Genomic DNA, 24,490 nt, shown 5'->3' with positions numbered 1-24,490 from the left:
TGTTCTCCATCTTTGTTCTTTTCTTCATTCTCATCTTTGTTGGTTCCTCCTCCTCCTCATTGTCCTGTTCCTCTTCCTCCCTTGAGTCTGCCGCAGTGAATCATTTAAATGCTCAGTTGCAGTATCTCCCATCACCTCCTGTACGTCCATATTTGTGTCCTCATTTACCTTATGTTCCATCTCACATCTGCATCTCATGATTGCTTTGTCGCAGCCTTGGCACCGTGGGACTTTGCAGTCCCGCGCATAATGCCCCTGCTCAAACAGTCTCGACATTTGAATTGTGGACAGTCCTTTTTCTCATGTTCCACACTTACACAGATCCTGCATGTCTTCAATTGGTTGTCATGAATCACTCTGTAGTACTGCACTCCTTCTTCAGTCATGAACCTGGTATTATATGGCAAGATGTCACTTCTTTTGGAAACTTTACCTTTATAAAACGTGTTCCGTCCGCCACTGTTGTCCCCGGATGATATCTCCTTCTTAGAGGCAAATGGGAGTTACTCCCCAATCTATCAGTTTTTGAATGATTTCCTCATCTTCTATATAGCTGGGCAGACTCAAGAAAGATACCATCCTTTCTGTTGCACACAGTTTCCTTATCTCACATTCTTTTCCGTTAATCATGATTCCATTCAACAGTGAATCACAGTCCAACTCACTTTCCATAGTCATTTCAAATTCATTGTTATTCTTTCTTCTTAGTCCGATCAGTTTTCCAATTCCTACTTTCTCTTCAACTGATTTAATTATCATTATTACTGTTGTGTTTTCTATATCTTTACAGTCATTGTTAATGTTGCTTCTTTTCTGTATTGCCTCTGATACTTTGTTTGGTGGCTCAATTTCTTTATCATTTGCTGTGGTTGAGATAAATCATTTCTTTTTTCTTCACCTCCATTATTAGTTCCAGTACCTTCAGTTGTTGTAGTTCTATTTTTTCTGTCTTGTCCATTGGTTTTTCCATCTTCTTTTCTCCTTGAAACCACCTTTGCCCAAGTCTCATTCCTGCTTTCAGCATTCCCTTCATTCATATTCCTTTCCATCTCGTCAGCAACATATCCAGATTCTCTGATCCCCATCTCATGTCCATTTGACAGTCCGTGTCCTTTGTCCATTAAATCTGTCATTTTGTTGTATGAAACCCCAAACAGTATAAACTGTTTGGGGTTAAAAAAACACTAACTAATATAAACTCAACACAAACAAAAAAACAAACCAACTAATAAAACTAAACCAAACTACAAAATGGAAGAGCCTCTCTCTTCCTACTACTGCCAACTCACTTCCTGTTGCACTCTAGCGCCCTCAGGTTGGTATGGCCATAAGCGAAGACTGCTGCAAAGAGAGAGCTATTTAAAGATCAGTCAATCTAATCGCCGGTACATTATATAAGTAGGAAAGAAAACCCTAAAGCTTAAAGCACCTGGTATTCCCAGGCGGTCTCCCATCCAAGCACTAACCAGGCCAATACCTGCTAAGATTAAGAGATCGGGCATTGACTCTTTTTTTTTTTTTTTTTTTTTTTTTTAAGATTATTATATAATTAGTAATAAATTTCCAATAATATTAGAGCACCTGGTATTCCGAGGCGGTCTCCCATCCAGACACTAAACAGGTCCATGACTGCTAAGATTCAAAGAATGGGCATTGACTCTTTTTTTTTTCAAGATTATTATATAATTTGTGAAAAATTGACAAAAATCTTAAAGCAACTGGTATTACCAGGGGGTCTCCCATCCAATTACTAACCAGGCCCAAACCTGCTTAGCTTCCGAGCTCAGACATGATCTGGCATAGACAAGGGTGGTATGGCCATAAGCGAAGACTGCTGCAAAGAGAGAGCTATTTAAAGATCAGCCAATCTAATATAAGTAGGAAAGAAAACCCTAAAGCTTAAAGCACCTGGTATTCCCAGGCGGTCTCCCATCCAAGCACTAACCAGGCCAATACCTGCTAAGATTAAGAGATCGGGCATTGACTCTTTTTTTTTTTTTTTTTTTTTTAAGATTATTATATAATTAGTAATAAATTTCCAATAATATTAGAGCACCTGGTTTTCCGAGGCGGTCTCCCATCCAAACACTAAACAGGTCCATAGCTGCTAAGATTCAAAGATTGGGCATTGACTCTTTTTGTTTCAAGATAATTATATAATTAGTACAAATTTCCAAAAATATTACAGCAACTGGTATTCCGAGGCGGTCTCCCATCCAAGCACTAAACAGGTCCATACCTCCTAAGATTCAAAGATTGGGCATTTACTCTTTTTTTTTTTTTTTTGCAAGATTATTATGTAATTAGTAAAAATTGCCAAAAATATTACAGCAACTGGTATTTCCCGGCCGTCTTCCATCCAAGTACTAACCAGGCAAAACCTGCTATTATTGACTTTTTTTTTTTTTTCAAGATTATTATATAATTTGTGAAAAATTTCCAAAAATCTTAAAGCAACTGGTATTACCAGGGTGTCTCCCATCCAATTACTAACCAGGCCCATACCTGCTAAGATTCAGATATGGGGCATTGACTCCTTTCTTTTTGTCTTGCAAGATTATTATATAATTTGTGAAAAAATTTCCAAAAATCTTAAAGCAACTGGTATTACCAGGGGGTCTGCCATCCAATTACTAACCAGGCCGAAACCTGCTTAGTTTCCGAGCTCAGACATGATCTGGCATAGCCAGGGTGGAATGGCCATAAGCGAAGACTGCTGCAAAGAGAGAGCTATTTAAAGATCAGCCAATCTAATCGCCGGTACATTATACAGGACCAAACCTGCTTAGCTTCCGAGAGCAGACGAGATCAGGCATAGCCAGGTTGTTACGGTCGCAAGCGAAGGATACTGCAAAGAGAAGACTATTTAAAGATCAGCCAATCAAATCGCCCATACATTATATAAGTAGGAATGAAAATCCAAAAGCTTACAGCACCTGGTATTCCGAGGCGGTCTCCAATCCAAGCACTAACCAGGCCAATACCTGCTAAGATTAAGAGATCGGGCATTGGCTCTTTTTTTAAAGATTATTATATAATTAGTAATAAATTTCCAATAATATTAGAGCACCTGGTATTACCAGGGGGTCTCCCATCCAAACACTACACAGGTCAATGACTGCTAAGATTCAAAGATTGGGCATTCACTCTTTTTTTTTTTCAAGATTATTATATAATTTGTGAAAAATTTACAAAAATCTTAAAGCAACTGGTATTACCAGGGGGTCTCCCATCCAATTACTAACCAGGCCCAAACCTGCTTAGCTTCCGAGCTCAGACATGATCTGGCATAGCCAGGGTGGTATGGCCATAAGCGAAGACTGCTGCAAAGAGAGAGCTATTTAAAGATCAGTCAATCTAATCGCCGGTACATTATATAAGTAGGAAAGAAAACCCTAAAGCTTAAAGCACCTGGTATTCCCAGGCGGTCTCCCATCCAAGCACTAACCAGGCCAATACCTGCTAAGATTAAGAGATCGGGCATTGACTCTTTTTTTTTTTTTTAAGATTATTATATAATTAGTAATAAATTTCCAATAATATTAGAGCACCTGGTATTCCGAGGCGGTCTCCCATCCAGACACTAAACAGGTCCATGACTGCTAAGATTCAAAGAATGGGCATTGACTCTTTTTTTTTCAAGATTATTATATAATTTGTGAAAAATTTACAAAAATCTTAAAGCAACTGGTATTACCAGGGGGTCTCCCATCCAATTACTAACCAGGCCCAAACCTGCTTAGCTTCCGAGCTCAGACATGATCTGGCATAGACAGGATGGTATGGCCATAAGCGAAGACTGCTGCAAAGAGAGAGCTATTTAAAGATCAGCCAATCTAATCGCCGGTACATTATACAGGACCAAACCTGCTTAGCTTCCGAGAGCAGACGAGATCAGGCATAGCCAGGTTGTTACGGTCGCAAGCGAAGGATACTGCAAAGAGAAGACTATTTAAAGATCAGCCAATCAAATCGCCCATACATTATATAAGTAGGAATGAAAATCCAAAAGCTTACAGCACCTGGTATTCCGAGGCGGTCTCCCATCCAAGCACTAACCAGGCCAATACCTGCTAAGATTAAGAGATCGGGCATTGGCTCTTTTTTTTAAGATTATTATATAATTAGTAATAAATTTCCAATAATATTAGAGCACCTGGTATTAACAGGGGGTCTCCCATCCAAACACTACACAGGTCAATGACTGCTAAGATTCAAAGAATGGGCATTCACTCTTTTTTTTTCAAGATTATTATATAATTTGTGAAAAATTTACAAAAATCTTAAAGCAACTGGTATTACCAGGGGGTCTCCCATCCAATTACTAACCAGGCCCAAACCTGCTTAGCTTCCGAGCTCAGACATGATCTGGCATAGCCAGGGTGGTATGGCCATAAGCGAAGACTGCTGCAAAGAGAGAGCTATTTAAAGATCAGTCAATCTAATCGCCGGTACATTATATAAGTAGGAAAGAAAACCCTAAAGCTTAAAGCACCTGGTATTCCCAGGCGGTCTCCCATCCAAGCACTAACCAGGCCAATACCTGCTAAGATTAAGAGATCGGGCATTGACTCTTTTTTTTTTTTTTTTTTTTTTTTTTTAAGATTATTATATAATTAGTAATAAATTTCCAATAATATTAGAGCACCTGGTATTCCGAGGCGGTCTCCCATCCAGACACTAAACAGGTCCATGACTGCTAAGATTCAAAGAATGGGCATTGACTCTTTTTTTTTTCAAGATTATTATATAATTTGTGAAAAATTTTCAAAAATCTTAAAGCAACTGGTATTACCAGGGGGTCTCCCATCCAATTACTAACCAGGCCCAAACCTGCTTAGCTTCCGAGCTCAGACATGATCTGGCATAGACAGGGTGGTATGGCCATAAGCGAAGACTGCTGCAAAGAGAGAGCTATTTAAAGATCAGCCAATCTAATATAAGTAGGAAAGAAAACCCTAAAGCTTAAAGCACCTGGTATTCCCAGGCGGTCTCCCATCCAAGCACTAACCAGGCCAATACCTGCTAAGATTAAGAGATCGGGCATTGACTCTTTTTTTTTTTTTTTTAAGATTATTATATAATTAGTAATAAATTTCCAATAATATTAGAGCACCTGGTATTCCGAGGCGGTCTCCCATCCAGACACTAAACAGGTCCATGACTGCTAAGATTCAAAGAATGGGCATTGACTCTTTTTTTTTTCAAGATTATTATATAATTTGTGAAAAATTTACAAAAATCTTAAAGCAACTGGTATTACCAGGGGGTCTCCCATCCAATTACTAACCAGGCCCAAACCTGCTTAGCTTCCGAGCTCAGACATGATCTGGCATAGACAGGATGGTATGGCCATAAGCGAAGACTGCTGCAAAGAGAGAGCTATTTAAAGATCAGCCAATCTAATCGCCGGTACATTATACAGGACCAAACCTGCTTAGCTTCCGAGAGCAGACGAGATCAGGCATAGCCAGGTTGTTACGGTCGCAAGCGAAGGATACTGCAAAGAGAAGACTATTTAAAGATCAGCCAATCAAATCGCCCATACATTATATAAGTAGGAATGAAAATCCAAAAGCTTACAGCACCTGGTATTCCGAGGCGGTCTCCCATCCAAGCACTAACCAGGCCAATACCTGCTAAGATTAAGAGATCGGGCATTGGCTCTTTTTTTTAAGATTATTATATAATTAGTAATAAATTTCCAATAATATTAGAGCACCTGGTATTAACAGGGGGTCTCCCATCCAAACACTACACAGGTCAATGACTGCTAAGATTCAAAGAATGGGCATTCACTCTTTTTTTTTCAAGATTATTATATAATTTGTGAAAAATTTACAAAAATCTTAAAGCAACTGGTATTACCAGGGGGTCTCCCATCCAATTACTAACCAGGCCCAAACCTGCTTAGCTTCCGAGCTCAGACATGATCTGGCATAGCCAGGGTGGTATGGCCATAAGCGAAGACTGCTGCAAAGAGAGAGCTATTTAAAGATCAGTCAATCTAATCGCCGGTACATTATATAAGTAGGAAAGAAAACCCTAAAGCTTAAAGCACCTGGTATTCCCAGGCGGTCTCCCATCCAAGCACTAACCAGGCCAATACCTGCTAAGATTAAGAGATCGGGCATTGACTCTTTTTTTTTTTTTTTTTTTTTTTTTTTTTAAGATTATTATATAATTAGTAATAAATTTCCAATAATATTAGAGCACCTGGTATTCCGAGGCGGTCTCCCATCCAGACACTAAACAGGTCCATGACTGCTAAGATTCAAAGAATGGGCATTGACTCTTTTTTTTTTCAAGATTATTATATAATTTGTGAAAAATTTTCAAAAATCTTAAAGCAACTGGTATTACCAGGGGGTCTCCCATCCAATTACTAACCAGGCCCAAACCTGCTTAGCTTCCGAGCTCAGACATGATCTGGCATAGACAGGGTGGTATGGCCATAAGCGAAGACTGCTGCAAAGAGAGAGCTATTTAAAGATCAGCCAATCTAATATAAGTAGGAAAGAAAACCCTAAAGCTTAAAGCACCTGGTATTCCCAGGCGGTCTCCCATCCAAGCACTAACCAGGCCAATACCTGCTAAGATTAAGAGATGGGGCATTGACTCTTTTTTTTTTTTTTTTTTTTTAAAGATTATTATATAATTAGTAATGAATTTCCAATAATATTAGAGCACCTGGTTTTCCGAGGCGGTCTCCCATCCAAACACTAAACAGGTCCATAGCTGCTAAGATTCAAAGATTGGGCATTGACTCTTTTTGTTTCAAGATAATAATATAATTAGTACAAATTTCCAAAAATATTACAGCAACTGGTATTCCGAGGCGGTCTCCCATCCAAGCACTAAACAGGTCCATTCCTCCTAAGATCCAAAGATTGGGCATTTACTCTTTTTTTTTTTTTTGTTGCAAGATTATTATGTAATTAGTAAAAATTGCCAAAAATATTACAGCAACTGGTATTTCCCGGCCGTCTTCCATCCAAGTACTAACCAGGCAAAACCTGCTGTTATTGACTTTTTTTTTTTTTCAAGATTATTATATAATTTGTGAAAAATTTCCAAAAATCTTAAAGCAACTGGTATTACCAGGGTGTCTCCCATCCAATTACTAACCAGGCCCATACCTGCTAAGATTCAGATATGGGGCATTGACTCCTTTCTTTTTTTCTTGCAAGATTATTATATAATTTGTGAAAAATTTCCAAAAATCTTAAAGCAACTGGTATTACCAGGGGGTCTGCCATCCAATTACTAACCAGGCCGAAACCTGCTTAGTTTCCAAGCTCAGACATGATCTGGCATAGCCAGGGTGGAATGGCCATAAGCGAAGACTGCTGCAAAGAGAGAGCTATTTAAAGATCAGCCAATCTAATCGCCGGTACATTATACAGGACCAAACCTGCTTAGCTTCCGAGAGCAGACGAGATCAGGCATAGCCAGGTTGTTACGGTCGCAAGCGAAGGATACTGCAAAGAGAAGACTATTTAAAGATCAGCCAATCAAATCGCCCATACATTATATAAGTAGGAATGAAAATCCAAAAGCTTACAGCACCTGGTATTCCGAGGCGGTCTCCCATCCAAGCACTAACCAGGCCAATACCTGCTAAGATTAAGAGATCGGGCATTGGCTCTTTTTTTTTAAGATTATTATATAATTAGTAATAAATTTCCAATAATATTAGAGCACCTGGTATTAACAGGGGGTCTCCCATCCAAACACTACACAGGTCAATGACTGCTAAGATTCAAAGAATGGGCATTCACTCTTTTTTTTTTCAAGATTATTATATAATTTGTGAAAAATTTACAAAAATCTTAAAACAACTGGTATTACCAGGGGGTCTCCCATCCAATTACTAACCAGGCCCAAACCTGCTTAGCTTCCGAGCTCAGACATGATCTGGCATAGCTTTTTTTTTTTTTTTTTTTTTTTTTTACATTCAAAAATTGTCATATTACAACATTCCATAAATATCTTGCACAATAAAGTCTTATTTCCTTTTAAAACAGTCTTTTAACATTTTTTTTCTAAAAAGACTCAAATCAATATTAAAAGAATAATTAACACATTTTAAAAACAATCAAAATCATATTTTTGCAATAATACATTAAAATGAAAATATGTCATTTCAAGGAATTGATTCCCTTTTACACTTTTTTTTACAAACACTTATTTTTCATCTTTCATATTATAGTAACAAAACAGAACATTTAGAATAAGACACATCTTTATCCTAAAAAAATTGCACACTTGTATTTTTGTCTTCTTTTGTTTGACCATGTTTCTTCTGCTCCATTTAATAAACCTTGCAATGTTTAAGATGCAATTTAAAAAACACTCATTCTTGACATTTATTAAAATAGCGACACCTCTTTTCCTTCCTATATCACAATTACTATGCATTTCTCCATTCCACAATTTTCTAATTTCATGACTTATTTTATCTTCCCACCTCATTCCTTGTAGACATAACATATCACTCTTTTTAGTCAGACACATCAATATTTCAAACCTTAGACTTTGGGATAAGTCTCTAGCCTTCAATGAAACCATACTTAGATAACTCATTAAGGAAAACACAGGATAAACCAATAACCACCACTCAATTAGTTCCATTGTCTTTAAAGAAAACATGTCTTGCTTCCCCCATTTCCACTTTTCCTCCTTTCCTTTAGCGCTTCTCTTCTTATTTTCTGCTTTTTAAGAACCTGTTGAATGTCTACTCCACCTTTTGTTCTTGCTTTTACACCTCTATTCAGTCTTTCTATTCCTTTATTTTCCAAACCAAAAATCCTCCCCCCATTTTCCACTTCTCTTACCTCCGGCAGTATCTTCATTCCCTTATCCTCATCCTTTTCTTGACCTTTTTCATAGTCCATCCCAGTCGTGTCCACTTCTTCCTTTTCCTTAGAAAAGTCTTTGTTAATCAGATTTATTTCCTCTTTGTCTACTCCTTCTCCTGTCTCCATTTCTTGTTCTCCATCTTTGTTCTTTTCTTCATTCTCATCTTTGTTGGTTTCCTCCTCCTCCTCATTGTCCTGTTCCTCTTCCTCTCCTTGAGTCTGCCGCAGTGAATCATTTAAATGCTCAGTTGCAGTATCTCCCATCACCTCCTGTACGTCCATATTTGTGTCCTCATTTACCTTATGTTCCATCTCACATCTGCATCTCATGATTGCTTTGTCGCAGCCTTGGCACCGTGGGACTTTGCAGTCCCGCGCATAATGCCCCTGCTCAAAACAGTCTCGACATTTGAATTGTGGACAGTCCTTTTTCTCATGTTCCACACTTACACAGATCCTGCATGTCTTCATTGGTTGTCATGAATCACTCTGTAGTACTGCACTCCTTCTTCAGTCATGAACCTGGTATTATATGGCAAAGATGTCACTTCTTTTGGAAACTTTACCTTTATAAAACGTGTTCCGTCCGCCACTGTTGTCCCCGGATGATATCTCCTTCTTAGAGGCAATATGGGAGTTACTCCCCAATCTATCAGTTTTTGAATGATTTCCTCATCTTCTATATAGCTGGGCAGACTCAAGAAAGATACCATCCTTTCTGTTGCACACAGTTTCCTTATCTCACATTCTTTTCCGTTAATCATGATTCCATTCAACAGTGAATCACAGTCCAACTCACTTTCCATAGTCATTTCAAATTCATTGTTATTCTTTCTTCTTAGTCCGATCAGTTTTCCAATTCCTACTTTCTCTTCAACTGATTTAATTATCATTATTACTGTTGTGTTTTCTATATCTTTTACAGTCATTGTTAATGTTGCTTCTTTTCTGTATTGCCTCTGATACTTTGTTTGGTGGCTCAATTTCTTTATCATTTGCTGTGGTTGAGATAAATCATTTCTTTTTTCTTCACCTCCATTATTAGTTCCAGTACCTTCAGTTGTTTGTAGTTCTATTTTTCTGTCTTGTCCATTGGTTTTTCCATCTTCTTTTCTCCTTGAAACCACCTTTGCCCAAGTCTCATTCCTGCTTTCAGCATTCCCTTCATTCATATTCCTTTCCATCTCGTCAGCAACATATCCAGATTCTCTGATCCCCATCTCATGTCCATTTGACAGTCCGTGTCCTTTGTCCATTAAATCTGTCATTTTGTTGTATGAAACCCCAAACAGTATAAACTGTTTGGGGTTAAAAAAACACTAACTAATATAAACTCAACACAAACAAAAAAACAAACCAACTAATAAAACTAATCCAAACTACAAAATGGAAGAGCCTCTCTCTTCCTACTACTGCCAACTCACTTCCTGTTGCACTCTAGCGCCCTCAGGTTGGTATGGCCATAAGCGAAGACTGCTGCAAAGAGAGAGCTATTTAAAGATCAGTCAATCTAATCGCCGGTACATTATATAAGTAGGAAAGAAAACCCTAAAGCTTAAAGCACCTGGTATTCCCAGGCGGTCTCCCATCCAAGCACTAACCAGGCCAATACCTGCTAAGATTAAGAGATCGGGCATTGACTCTTTTTTTTTTTTTTTTTTTTTTTAAGATTATTATATAATTAGTAATAAATTTCCAATAATATTAGAGCACCTGGTATTCCGAGGCGGTCTCCCATCCAGACACTAAACAGGTCCATGACTGCTAAGATTCAAAGAATGGGCATTGACTCTTTTTTTTTTCAAGATTATTATATAATTTGTGAAAAATTGACAAAAATCTTAAAGCAACTGGTATTACCAGGGGGTCTCCCATCCAATTACTAACCAGGCCCAAACCTGCTTAGCTTCCGAGCTCAGACATGATCTGGCATAGACAAGGGTGGTATGGCCATAAGCGAAGACTGCTGCAAAGAGAGCTATTTAAAGATCAGCCAATCTAATATAAGTAGGAAAGAAAACCCTAAAGCTTAAAGCACCTGGTATTCCCAGGCGGTCTCCCATCCAAGCACTAACCAGGCCAATACCTGCTAAGATTAAGAGATCGGGCATTGACTCTTTTTTTTTTTTTTTTTTTTTTAAGATTATTATATAATTAGTAATAAATTTCCAATAATATTAGAGCACCTGGTTTTCCGAGGCGGTCTCCCATCCAAACACTAAACAGGTCCATAGCTGCTAAGATTCAAAGATTGGGCATTGACTCTTTTTGTTTCAAGATAATTATATAATTAGTACAAATTTCCAAAAATATTACAGCAACTGGTATTCCGAGGCGGTCTCCCATCCAAGCACTATACAGGTCCATACCTCCTAAGATTCAAAGATTGGGCATTTACTCTTTTTTTTTTTTTTGTTGCAAGATTATTATGTAATTAGTAAAAATTGCCAAAAATATTACAGCAACTGGTATTTCCCGGCCGTCTTCCATCCAAGTACTAACCAGGCAAAACCTGCTATTATTGACTTTTTTTTTTTTTTCAAGATTATTATATAATTTGTGAAAAATTTCCAAAAATCTTAAAGCAACTGGTATTACCAGGGTGTCTCCCATCCAATTACTAACCAGGCCCATACCTGCTAAGATTCAGATATGGGGCATTGACTCCTTTCTTTTTGTCTTGCAAGATTATTATATAATTTGTGAAAAATTTCCAAAAATCTTAAAGCAACTGGTATTACCAGGGGGTCTGCCATCCAATTACTAACCAGGCCGAAACCTGCTTAGTTTCCGAGCTCAGACATGATCTGGCATAGCCAGGGTGGAATGGCCATAAGCGAAGACTGCTGCAAAGAGAGAGCTATTTAAAGATCAGCCAATCTAATCGCCGGTACATTATACAGGACCAAACCTGCTTAGCTTCCGAGAGCAGACGAGATCAGGCATAGCCAGGTTGTTACGGTCGCAAGCGAAGGATACTGCAAAGAGAAGACTATTTAAAGATCAGTCAATCTAATCGCCGGTACATTATATAAGTAGGAAAGAAAACCCTAAAGCTTAAAGCACCTGGTATTCCCAGGCGGTCTCCCATCCAAGCACTAACCAGGCCAATACCTGCTAAGATTAAGAGATCGGGCATTGACTCTTTTTTTTTTTTAAGATTATTATATAATTAGTAATAAATTTCCAATAATATTAGAGCACCTGGTATTCCGAGGCGGTCTCCCATCCAGACACTAAACAGGTCCATGACTGCTAAGATTCAAAGAATGGGCATTGACTCTTTTTTTTTCAAGATTATTATATAATTTGTGAAAAATTTACAAAAATCTTAAAGCAACTGGTATTACCAGGGGGTCTCCCATCCAATTACTAACCAGGCCCAAACCTGCTTAGCTTCCGAGCTCAGACATGATCTGGCATAGACAGGATGGTATGGCCATAAGCGAAGACTGCTGCAAAGAGAGAGCTATTTAAAGATCAGCCAATCTAATATAAGTAGGAAAGAAAACCCTAAAGCTTAAAGCACCTGGTATTCCCAGGCGGTCTCCCATCCAAGCACTAACCAGGCCAATACCTGCTAAGATTAAGAGATCGGGCATTGACTCTTTTTTTTTTTTTTTTTTTTTTTAAGATTATTATATAATTAGTAATAAATTTCCAATAATATTAGAGCACCTGGTTTTCCGAGGCGGTCTCCCATCCAAACACTAAACAGGTCCATAGCTGCTAAGATTCAAAGATTGGGCATTGACTCTTTTTGTTTCAAGATAATTATATAATTAGTACAAATTTCCAAAAATATTACAGCAACTGGTATTCCGAGGCGGTCTCCCATCCAAGCACTAAACAGGTCCATACCTCCTAAGATTCAAAGATTGGGCATTTACTCTTTTTTTTTTTTGTTGTTGCAAGATTATTATGTAATTAGTAAAAATTGCCAAAAATATTACAGCAACTGGTATTTCCCGGCCGTCTTCCATCCAAGTACTAACCAGGCAAAACCTGCTATTATTCAGAGATCGGGAATTGACTTTTTTTTTTTTTTTCAAGATTATTATATAATTTGTGAAAAATTTCCAAAAATCTTAAAGCAACTGGTATTACCAGGGTGTCTCCCATCCAATTACTAACCAGGCCCATACCTGCTAAGATTCAGATATGGGGCATTGACTCCTTTCTTTTTTTCTTGCAAGATTATTATATAATTTGTGAAAAATTTCCAAAAATCTTAAAGCAACTGGTATTACCAGGGGGTCTCCCATCCAATTACTAACCAGGCGCAAACCTGCTTAGCTTCCGAGCTCAGACATGATCTGGCATAGCCAGGGTGGTATGGCCATAAGCGAAGACTGCTGCAAAGAGAGAGCTATTTAAAGATCAGTCAATCTAATCGCCGGTACATTATATAAGTAGGAAAGAAAACCCTAAAGCTTAAAGCACCTGGTATTCCCAGGCGGTCTCCCATCCAAGCACTAACCAGGCCAATACCTGCTAAGATTAAGAGATCGGGCATTGACTCTTTTTTTTTTTTTTTTTTTTTTTTTTTTTAAGATTATTATATAATTAGTAATAAATTTCCAATAATATTAGAGCACCTGGTATTCCGAGGCGGTCTCCCATCCAGACACTTAACAGGTCCATGACTGCTAAGATTCAAAGAATGGGCATTGACTCTTTTTTTTTTTCAAGATTATTATATAATTTGTGAAAAATTTACAAAAATCTTAAAGCAACTGGTATTACCAGGGGGTCTCCCATCCAATTACTAACCAGGCCCACACCTGCTTAGCTTCCGAGCTCAGACATGATCTGGCATAGCCAGGGTGGTATGGCCATAAGCGAAGACTGCTGCAAAGAGAGAGCTATTTAAAGATCAGCCAATCTAATCGCCGGTACATTATACAGGACCAAACCTGCTTAGCTTCCGAGAGCAGACGAGATCAGGCATAGCCAGGTTGTTACGGTCGCAAGCGAAGGATACTGCAAAGAGAGGACTATTTAAAGATCAGCCAATCAAATCGCCCATACATTATATAAGTAGGAATGAAAACCCAAAAGCTTACAGCACCTGGTATTCCCAGGTGGTCTCCCATCCAAGCACTAACCAGGCCAATACCTGCTAAGATTAAGAGATCAGGCATTGGCTCTTTTTTTTAAAGATTATTATATAATTAGTAATAAATTTCCAATAATATTAGAGCACCTGGTATTACCAGGGGGTCTCCCATCCAAACAGTACACAGGTCCATGACTGCTAAGATTCAAAGAATGGGCATTGACTCTTTTTTTTTTCAAGATTATTATATAATTTGTGAAAAATTTACAAAAATCTTAAAGCAACTGGTATTACCAGGGGGTCTCCCATCCAATTACTAACCAGGCCCAAACCTGCTTAGCTTCCGAGCTCAGACATGATCTGGCATAGCCAGGGTGGTATGGCCATAAGCGAAGACTGCTGCAAAGAGAGAGCTATTTAAAGATCAGCCAATCTAATCGCCGGTACATTATACAGGACCAAACCTGCTTAGCTTCCGAGAGCAGACGAGATCAGGCATAGCCAGGTTGTTACGGTCGCAAGCGAAGGATACTGCAAAGAGAGGACTATTTAAAGATCAGCCAATCAAATCGCCCATACATTATATAAGTAGGAATGAAAACCCTAAAGCTTACAGCACCTGGTATTCCGAGGCGGTCTCCAATCCAAGCACTAACCAGGCCAATACCTGCTAAGATTAAGAGATCGGGCATTGGCTCTTTTTTTAAGATTATTATATAATTAGTAATAAATTTCCAATAATATTAGAGCACATGGTATTACCAGAGGGTCTCCCATCCAAACACTAAACAGGTCCATAGCTGCTAAGATTCAAAGATTGGGCATTGACTCTTTTTGTTTCAAGATAATTATATAATTAGTACAAATTTCCAAAAATATTACAGCAAATGGTATTCCGAGGCGGTCTCTTATCCAAGCACTAAACAGGTCCATACCTCCTAAGATTCAAAGATTGGGCATTTACTCTTTTTTTTTTTTTGCAAGATTTTTATGTAATTAGTAAAAATTGCCAAAAATATTACAGCAACTGGTATTTCCCGGCCGTCTTCCATCCAAGTACTAACCAGGCAAAACCTGCTATTATTCAGAGATCGGGCATTGACTTTTTTTTTTTTTTTAAATTATTATATAATTTGTGAAAAATTTCCAAAAATCTTAAAGCAACTGGTATTACCAGGGTGTCTCCCATCCAATTCCTAACCAGGCCCATACCTGCTAAGATTCAGATATGGGGCATTGACTCCTTTCTTTTTTTCTTGCAAGATTATTATATAATTTGTGAAAAATTTCCAAAAATCTTAAAGCAACTGGTATTACCAGGGGGTCTCCCATCCAATTACTAACCAGGCCGAAACCTGCTTAGTTTCCGAGCTCAGACATGATCTGGCATAGCCAGGGTGGTATAGCCATAAGCGAAGACTGCTGCAAAGAGAGAGCTATTTAAAGATCAGTCAATCTAATCGCCGGTACATTATATAAGTAGGAAAGAAAACCCTAAAGCTTAAAGCACCTGGTATTCCCAGGCAGTCTCCCATCCAAGCACTAACCAGGCCAATACCTGCTAAGATTAAGAGATCGGGCATTGACTCTTTTTTTTTTTTTTTTTTTTTTTTTTTAAGATTATTATATAATTAGTAATAAATTTCCATTAATATTAGAGCACCTGGTATTCCGAGGCGGTCTCCCATCCAGACACTAAACAGGTCCATGACTGCTAAGATTCAAAGAATGGGCATTGACTCTTTTTTTTTTCAAGATTATTATATAATTTGTGAAAAATTTACAAAAATCTTAAAGCAACTGGTATTACCAGGGGGTCTCCCATCCAATTACTAACCAGGCCCACACCTGCTTAGCTTCCGAGCTCAGACATGATCTGGCATAGCCAGGGTGGTATGGCCATAAGCGAAGACTGCTGCAAAGAGAGAGCTATTTAAAGATCAGCCAATCTAATCGCCGGTACATTATACAGGACCAAACCTGCTTAGCTTCCGAGAGCAGACGAGATCAGGCATAGCCAGGTTGTTACGGTCGCAAGCGAAGGATACTGCAAAGAGAGGACTATTTAAAGATCAGCCAATCAAATCGCCCATACATTATATAAGTAGGAATGAAAACCCAAAAGCTTACAGCACCTGGTATTCCCAGGCGGTCTCCCATCCAAGCACTAACCAGGCCAATACCTGCTAAGATTAAGAGATCAGGCATTGGCTCTTTTTTTTAAGATTATTATATAATTAGTAATAAATTTCCAATAATATTAGAGCACCTGGTATTACCAGGGGGTCTCCCATCCAAACACTACACAGGTCCATGACTGCTAAGATTCAAAGAATGGGCATTGACTCTTTTTTTTTTCAAGATTATTATATAATTTGTGAAAAATTTACAAAAATCTTAAAGCAACTGGTATTACCAGGGGGTCTCCCATCCAATTACTAACCAGGCCCAAACCTGCTTAGCTTCCGAGCTCAGACATGATTTTTTTTTTTTTTTTTTTTTTTTATTATAAAAAATTTACATTCATTTAATTTGTTTCATACAATTACAATCCATGACATTATTATTCATATTTCCCCCATAGCCAGTTTACACCATTTTCTTTCATTTCCAACATTGGATTCCCTCTTACAATCATTTCTATAAAATCATCCTCTTTGTTTTCCATTGAGAAATAATTCCATAACAGTCTCACAGAGTATTCCATCCTGTTTTTAAAGAATATCCACACATCAACATTTTTCCCATCATATTTCGCCATGTTTCTTCTCAACCATATTACATACTTTGCTATTGTTACACATAAATTAAAGGTATACATATTACAGTCATTATGACCAAATAAAAACATTGTTTCCCACTTCTTTTGGTCCTCATCATACTTCCCCTCCAAAATTTCTTTTGCAATTTCCTTCATTTTTCTCATAAAATCATCTAACCTTTCACAATAAAAAAACAGATGTAACAGTCCTTCCTTTCCTTTCATACACACTTTACACTTTGCATCATTTTGAATTCCTATTTTATGTAATCTCATCTCTGTTAATATACAATTGTGTCTCAATAAATAATTAAAATTCTCTAAAATTGGTTCCATATATTTCAACCTCACGTTTCCCCAAATTTCATTTTCATTTAAGTCATCATATCTTTCTTTCCAGTAGTTCAAAGCTACTGGTTTTGTAAAAGCGATAGACCTAAAAATACTATACACATTCCTTACTTTGCATAAATTAAAATGGACGTTTTCCCCATTTAACCTTTTAAAAAATACATCTGGAAATTCATTCTCATCCCCACTCTCATAGTTTTCAATTCTTTCAATCCAGTCCTTTGGTATCGCTTTCTTTAAATCCTCATATTGTCCTTCTAACTTCCTTCTCCACGCCCTTTTGCCCCCCTCTCTCAATGCATCCACAACTGCCTGTAAAGGTACATAACCCTCTATCACCTCATACAATAGATCTTTTATTTGTCTCAAACCACAATCCCACCATTCTTTATAATACATGACCTTGCCGTCCCTTATGATATTCGGATTTAAAAACAATGGTTGTTCTAAAAGCTGGGCCCTTCCTTTAGGTAAAATCTGTACATTTTCTAAAAATTCCCCCCATGATTCCAAAACCTCCACATAAAAACATGGCAGACCTTTTAACATCCAGCTTTTCATTTTCATCCATAAAACATTACATCCCATATTACATTTTTCCAGGTAATATTCCATGACTCTTTTCCAAATTACATCACTTTTGCTCCCTAGAAACTTCTGAACTGTTTTAATTCTCAGCGTTCTCATTCTTAAAAATGTATCTAAAAGTCCCAATCCTCCCTCCTTTATGTTTCCAAGTAATGTATCATATGCAATCTTAGCCCTTCCATTTCCCCATAAAAACTTTAAAACCAATTCTTTCATTTTTTGTAGTACAGATGAGGCAATGGGGTTACTCCCAACACATACCAGACTTTCGACAGCATCAATGAATTTATAATTAAAACTTTCCCCCTTAGCTTTAAATCTCTAATTTGCCAAAATCTCAGTCTTTTTCCAATTCCATTTAAAACACCTTCCCAATTCAAAGTGTCTGCCTTATTAGAATCAATACCAACCCACAACCCCAAAATCTTGATGTGCTGCATTTCCTCCTTGAATTGTATATGCTGCGGTATTTCCTCTACTCTGCCAATCCTCATACACACACTTTTCCCCACATTTACTTTGGCTCCCGACCCTTTACAATATCTTTCTAAAATCCCCATTGCCCTATCAATACTTTGGATGTCTTCTACCAACAAGGTTGTATCATCTGCATACTGATACACTGCTTCTCTTTGGAAATGGTTCTTTATTTGTATTCCTTTGATTTCTCTGTCTGCCTTAATAGCCAAACCAAGTGGCTCGGCTACCAGAGAGTAAAGTAAGGCAGACAGTGGGCATCCTTGCCTGATCGACCTTGTTGGTTGAAAACAATCCGTTAAAAAACCATTACATTTTATGCATGTTAACACATCTGAGTAAAAAATCCAAATCCATTTTCTAAAATTTTCTCCAAAACCAAAAGCCTTAAGAACATCAAATAAAAACTCATGCTCTACCCTGTCAAATGCCTTTTCTAAATCCAGACTTATTAAAAATCCCCCCTTTCCCTTCTCCTTCATATAATAAATTGTGTCTCTTATACTTTTAACCACATCTACTATATCTCTTCCTTGCACCCCGTATGCCTGTGTTGTTTTTATTATTTTTGGTAAAACCTTTTTTAATCTGTTTGCTAATACTTTTGCTAATATTTTAAAATCTGTATTCAACATGGATATAGGTCTAAAATTTTTAAGATCTTTTGGATTACCGCTTTTTTTGTAAATCATTTTTACCATGCCTATCTTCATTTTTTCACTCAACACCCCCTTCTTGAAAATTTCTTCAAAAACTTCTTTTAAAATTGGCACTAACATTTCTCTAAAAGTTTTATAAAATTCATTAGTCAAACCATCCACACCAGGGCTCTTTCCAGGTTTTAACTGTTGAATTGCCATATCTATTTCTTCTTCCTTAATTTCTTCATCACACAAAATCCTGTCCTCACCTGTTAACTTAGATTTAATTTGTTTAATCAAAAACTCCTCATCATTTTTTCCTATACCTTGTCCCTTAAACATGTCCATGTAATATTGCTTTACTGTTTTCAAAATTTCTTTAGTTTCTGTTTCTATTTCCCCTTTTTTATTTAAGACTTCTTTCAATAGATCAGCCTTCTGCCTATTTTGTTCTAAATTAAAGAAAAATTTTGTGCATCTTTCTCCCTCTACTGCATATTTTGCTTTACTTCTTATAATTGCACCCTTACATTTTTCCTCTTCTAATATCTTTAATTTATCTTGTAGCATTATTATTTTTTCAATTTCCTCTTTTCCATTGCTTTCTGACACTTTACTTAACTCATTATTCAGGAGTTTGGTTAATTCGGTTTCCTTCTGTCTTTCTAATTTTCTGACATTTTTGCTGTATTCTATTGAACATGTCTTTATTTCCCACTTAACACTATCCCACCATACTCTTTTCTCTTCCCTATACATTCTATTAATTTTGCTTTCTTCCACAATCCCTTTAATACTTTCCTGATATGCATTACTCTTTAAAATCTTTGCATTTAAAACCCACACTCCCCCTCCCCTTTTCACACTTGAAGAATCTAATGTTAAAAATAAGAGAGAATGATCACTAAGACCAACTTGTTTATAATAAACATTAGTAATATTCCCTTGCATTTCCTCTGTACATAAAATATAATCAATCCTACTTTGTTTCAGTTCTTTTAAAACAAATTGTCTTCTTGAAAATTGCCTGCTCGTTCTATTTCTTTCTCTCCACACATCAATCAATTTAAAATCCCCCATCAGTTTGTTCAACTCCTCCCTTCCCTTATCAGTCTTAAAAACCATATTACTTGCTAAGTCTAATTCTGTAAAAACAGTATTAAAATCCCCCATTAAAATCACCCTTTCATTAATTCTTACATTTGCAGATAATGTTTTAAAAAATTCCACCTTTTGCTTTTCTTCATTTGGAGCATGTATGTTACATATTGTACATCTCTCATTTCCTTTTTCTATTTCAACAGCTAAACATTTCCCTGCTCCATCATTAAACACCACACTTTCTTTTTCACACACCTCTCTTCTTATTAAAATAGCAACCCCTTTCCCAGTTTTCTCTGTACCATTATTACAATGTATATTCCCATCCCATAAATTTTCAAACCTTTTAACACAATAATTTTTCCAATTCGTTTCTTGTAATACAAATACATCCACCCCTCTACATAATTCCCTCATATTTTCAAATTTCTCCACATCCATTAAACCTCGTGCATTAAATGAAACAACTCTTAAAAACATAAAAACAATATAAAATAATAATTAAAACATTTCATTTTTTTTTCAGTCATGCTCCATATCTCTCAGTACATCAAATCTGTTCTCACAACCCTCCTTGTCTTTTAATATTCCTTGCCTTAAAAATCTTTTCTTTGCAATGTCTATATTGGGTGTTACCTTTAAAGTTCTTCTTCTTTGTATTCCTTCTCGTTCTTTCCTACGTTTCTCTTCTCCTTTTCTCTCCATTCTCCTCTCCTGATAACCTTCCTCGTCGTTTTGTTGTTCCCCATGTTCCTCGCTCATATCCATAGTCTTTTGCACAGTCCATTGAGATGTTGTTATTTCTACATCTAGTTCTTTCTTCTTTTCTCCTGTGTCCCCCTGATGTTCTTTCTCTCCATTGTCCTCTCTCAGTCCACAGTGTTTCTCTTCTCCTTTTCTCTCCATTCTCCCCTCCTGATAATCTTCCTCATTGTTTTTTTGTTCCTCCTGTTCTTTGCTTATTTCCATGGTCCTTTGCACCGTCCCTTGTGATATTGTTTTTTCTCCATCATTTTCTTTTCCTCTCCTCCTGTGTCTGCTTGATGTTCTTCCTCTTCATTTTCCTCTCCCAGTCCACAATCTTCCATCTCCTTGTTTAAAACATTGTCCATCTCGGTTTCCCTCTGCTTTTGCCCACCCACATTAACAACCATATCTGTTTCTTGTTCACTACTATTTTCTCCCTCCCCCATCCAACATTCGCACCTCACCAACACTTTCCTACATTCCGGGCACTTCACTGCATTGCAGCTTCTGCCAAGTGCCCCTGCTCTTTGCACTGGTAACAAATAAAGTCCGGGCAATCTTTAAATACATGTCCTGGATCCATACACAATCTACAGGTTTTCACCTGCCGATCGTGTATAATCCCGAAAGTACTGTGTGCCCTCAGCAGTCTCAAACTTGCTGCTATATGGTAGAGATACAACTTCCTTTGGGAACCTGACCTTTACATATCTCGTACCATCTGCTATTTCAGTACCCGGATATGTTCTTCTCTTAATGTTGGTTGAGGGAGTTACACCCCCATGCCTCCAATTTATCTAATATATCCTTGTTCATCAACATATGCAGGCAAATGCCATAAAAGAAACAACATATTCTCTTACTTGTAGCTTTCTAATCTCACAAAAATTGTTGCTTGATTCTTAGTCCATCCTCTAGCTTTTCACACTCCCTCTTCATTTGATAATGTGATCTCGAATTCTTTGCCTTGTCTTGGTCTTAATCGCCAAAATCTTTCCTCCTCCAATTTTTCATTCACTTCTTGATAATATCCTGCACCGATCCATCTCTCACCTCTGCCAGATCCACAATTACAGTTGCTTCCTTTGAATAAATAATCATTTTCTTTGCCTCGTTGTATCCAAGCCGTTGTCCTGTAGTGTTTTTCCGTGTCAAAGTCCCTGCGTCTTTCTCTGCCATTTCCTTGTTCATTTCCATGTAATCAGTCCAATTTTTGAAAAAATAACAAAACAAAACCTCCAAAAATAAAATCCTCCCCAGACAGCCTAGGCTGCTGGGAAGTGTTTGAACTTAAAAACAAAACAAAACAGAAAAACAGAAAAAAAAGCTAACTTTAAACAAAAATGGGTTTACAAAACAACCAATGGTGAGCCTACTCTCACCCACTACTTGCACCTCACTTCCTGCTAGCACTCTAGCGTTGCCAGGTTGGTATGCCGTAAGCGAAGACTGCTGCAAAGAGAGAGCTATTTAAAGATCAGCCAATCTAATCGCCCGGGTACATTATATAAGTAGGAAAGAAAACCCTAAAGCTTAAAGCACCTGGGATATTCCCAGGCGGTCTTCCCATCAATTACTAACCAGGCCCAATACCTTGCTAAGATTCAGATATGGGGCATTGACTCTTTCTTTTTTTCTCTTGCAAGATTATATAATTTGTGAAAAAATTCCAAAAATCTTTAAATCAAACTGGTATTACCACGGGGGTCTGCCATCCAATTACTAACCAGGGCCGAAACCTGCTTAGTTTCCGAGCTCATGACTCTATGATCTGGCAATAGCCAGGGTGGAATGGCCAATAAGCGAAGACCTGCTGCAAAGAGAGAGCTATTTAAAGATCAGCCAATCTAATCGGCCCATACATTATACAGGACCACAAACCCTTGCTTAGCTTCCGAGAGCAACGAGATCAGGCATAGCCCAGGTTGGTTACGGTCGCAAGCGAAGGATACTGCAAAGAGAAGACTATTTAAAGATCAGCCAATCAAATCGCCCATACATTATATAAGTAGGAGTGAAAATCCAAAAGCTTAAAGCACCTGGTATTCCGAGGCGGTCTCCCATCCAAGTACTAACCAGGCCAAACCTGCTAAGATTAAGAGATCGGGCATTGGACTCTTTTTTTTAAAGATTATTATATAATTAGTAATAAATTTCCAAAAATATTAAAGCACCTGGTATTCCCAGGGGGTCTCCCATCCAAACTACACCAGGCCAATGACTGCTAAGATTCAAAGATCGGGCATTACTCTTTTTTTTTTCAAGATTATTATATAATTTGTGAAAAATTTACAAAAATCTTAAAGCAACTGGTATTACCAGGGGGTCTCCCATCCAATTACTAACCAGGCCCAAACCTGCTTAGCTTCCGAGCTCAGACATGATCTGGCATAGCCAGGGTGGTATGGCCATAAGCGAAGACTGCTGCAAAGAGAGAGCTATTTAAAGATCAGCCAATCTAATCGCCGTAATTATATAAGTAGGAAAGAAAACCAAAAGCTTAAAGCACCTGGTATTCCCAGGCGGTCTCCATCCAAGTACTAACCAGGCCCAAACCTGCTAAGATTAAGAGATCGGGCATTGACTCTTTTTTTTTTTTTTTTTTAAGATTATTATATAATTAAGTAATGATCCCAATAATATTAGAGCACCTGGTTTTCCGAGGCGGTCTCCATCCAAACACTAACCAGGCCCATAGCTGCTAAGATTCAAAGATTGGGCATTGACTCTTTTTTTCAAGATTATTATATAATTAGTACAAATTTCCAAAAATTACAGCACCTGGTATTCCGAGGCGGTCTCCCATCCAAGTACTAACAGGTCCATACCTGCTAAGATTCAAAGATCGGGCATTACTCTTTTTTTTTTTTTTTTTTTGTTGCAAGATTATTATGTAATTAGTAAAATTGCCAAAATATTACAGCACCTGGTATTCCCGGCCGTCTTCCATCCAAGTACTAACCAGGCAAAACCTGCTATTATTCAGAGATCGGGCATTGACTTTTTTTTTTTTTTTCAAGATTATTATATAATTTGTGAAAAATTTCCAAAAATCTTAAAGCACCTGGTATTACCAGGGTGTCTCCATCCAATACTAACCAGGCCCATACCTGCTAAGATTCAGAGATGGGGCATTGACTCCTTTCTTTTTTTCTTGGCAAGATTATTATATAATTTGTGAAAAATTTCCAAAAAATTTAAAGCAACTGGTATTCCCAGGGGGTCTCCCATCCAATTACTAACCAGGCCGAAACCTGCTTAGTTTCCGAGATCAGACATATCTGGCATAGCAGGGTGAATGCCATAAGCGAAGACTGCTAAAAGAGAGAGCTATTTAAAGATCAGCCAATCTAATCGCCGTACATTATACAGGCCAAACCTGCTTAGCTTCCGAGAGCAGACGAGATCAGGCATAGCCAGGTTGTTACGGTCGCAAGCGAAGGATACTGCAAAGAGAAGACTATTTAAAGATCAGCCAATCTAATCGCCAGTACATTATATAAGTAGGAAAGAAAACCCAAAAGCTTAAAGCACCTGGTATTCCTAGGCGGTCTCTCCATCCAAGTACTAACCAGGCCAAACCTGCTAAGATTCAGAGATCGGGCATTGACTCTTTTTTTAAGAATTATTATATAATTAGTAATAAATTTCCAAAAATATTAAAGCACCTGGTATTACCAGGCGGTCTCCATCCAAACACTAAACAGGTCAATGACTGCTAAGATTCAAGATCGGGCATTGACTCTTTTTTTTTCAAGATTATTATATAATTTGTGAAAAATTTACAAAAATCTTAAAGCAACTGGTATTACCAGGGGGTCTCCCATCCAATTACTAACCAGGCCCAAACCTGCTTAGCTTCCGAGATCAGACCATGATCTGGCATAGCCAGGGTGGTATGGCC

General features: G+C 37.7%; 16 pseudogenes; all 16 read right to left on the bottom strand.

The window, feature by feature from the left end:
- Positions 1 to 1,706: 1,706 nt before the first annotated feature.
- On the bottom strand, positions 1,707 to 1,826 carry LOC113085830 (uncharacterized; annotated as a pseudogene).
- Positions 1,827 to 3,196: 1,370 nt separating this feature from the next.
- Positions 3,197 to 3,315, bottom strand: LOC113085824 (uncharacterized; annotated as a pseudogene).
- Positions 3,316 to 3,675: 360 nt separating this feature from the next.
- Positions 3,676 to 3,794, bottom strand: LOC113085834 (uncharacterized; annotated as a pseudogene).
- A 486-nt stretch (positions 3,795 to 4,280) lies between these two features.
- On the bottom strand, positions 4,281 to 4,399 carry LOC113085823 (uncharacterized; annotated as a pseudogene).
- Positions 4,400 to 4,773: 374 nt separating this feature from the next.
- On the bottom strand, positions 4,774 to 4,892 carry LOC113085826 (uncharacterized; annotated as a pseudogene).
- A 349-nt stretch (positions 4,893 to 5,241) lies between these two features.
- On the bottom strand, positions 5,242 to 5,360 carry LOC113085832 (uncharacterized; annotated as a pseudogene).
- Positions 5,361 to 5,846: 486 nt separating this feature from the next.
- LOC113085822 (uncharacterized) lies at positions 5,847 to 5,965 on the bottom strand (annotated as a pseudogene).
- A 376-nt stretch (positions 5,966 to 6,341) lies between these two features.
- LOC113085825 (uncharacterized) lies at positions 6,342 to 6,460 on the bottom strand (annotated as a pseudogene).
- A 4,239-nt stretch (positions 6,461 to 10,699) lies between these two features.
- On the bottom strand, positions 10,700 to 10,819 carry LOC113085829 (uncharacterized; annotated as a pseudogene).
- A 1,370-nt stretch (positions 10,820 to 12,189) lies between these two features.
- On the bottom strand, positions 12,190 to 12,308 carry LOC113085821 (uncharacterized; annotated as a pseudogene).
- Positions 12,309 to 13,089: 781 nt separating this feature from the next.
- Positions 13,090 to 13,208, bottom strand: LOC113085831 (uncharacterized; annotated as a pseudogene).
- Positions 13,209 to 13,585: 377 nt separating this feature from the next.
- Positions 13,586 to 13,704, bottom strand: LOC113085828 (uncharacterized; annotated as a pseudogene).
- A 488-nt stretch (positions 13,705 to 14,192) lies between these two features.
- LOC113085836 (uncharacterized) lies at positions 14,193 to 14,311 on the bottom strand (annotated as a pseudogene).
- A 904-nt stretch (positions 14,312 to 15,215) lies between these two features.
- Positions 15,216 to 15,334, bottom strand: LOC113085833 (uncharacterized; annotated as a pseudogene).
- A 374-nt stretch (positions 15,335 to 15,708) lies between these two features.
- Positions 15,709 to 15,827, bottom strand: LOC113085827 (uncharacterized; annotated as a pseudogene).
- Positions 15,828 to 22,883: 7,056 nt separating this feature from the next.
- LOC113085835 (uncharacterized) lies at positions 22,884 to 23,002 on the bottom strand (annotated as a pseudogene).
- Positions 23,003 to 24,490: the final 1,488 nt, after the last annotated feature.

The sequence above is a fragment of the Carassius auratus genome, unplaced genomic scaffold (assembly GCF_003368295.1).
Source record: "Carassius auratus strain Wakin unplaced genomic scaffold, ASM336829v1 scaf_tig00042343, whole genome shotgun sequence".
In the NCBI taxonomy this organism is placed as follows: domain Eukaryota; kingdom Metazoa; phylum Chordata; class Actinopteri; order Cypriniformes; family Cyprinidae; genus Carassius; species Carassius auratus.
Note: the sequence above shows the minus strand (reverse complement) of the source record. Positions and strands in the feature narration are given on the sequence as shown.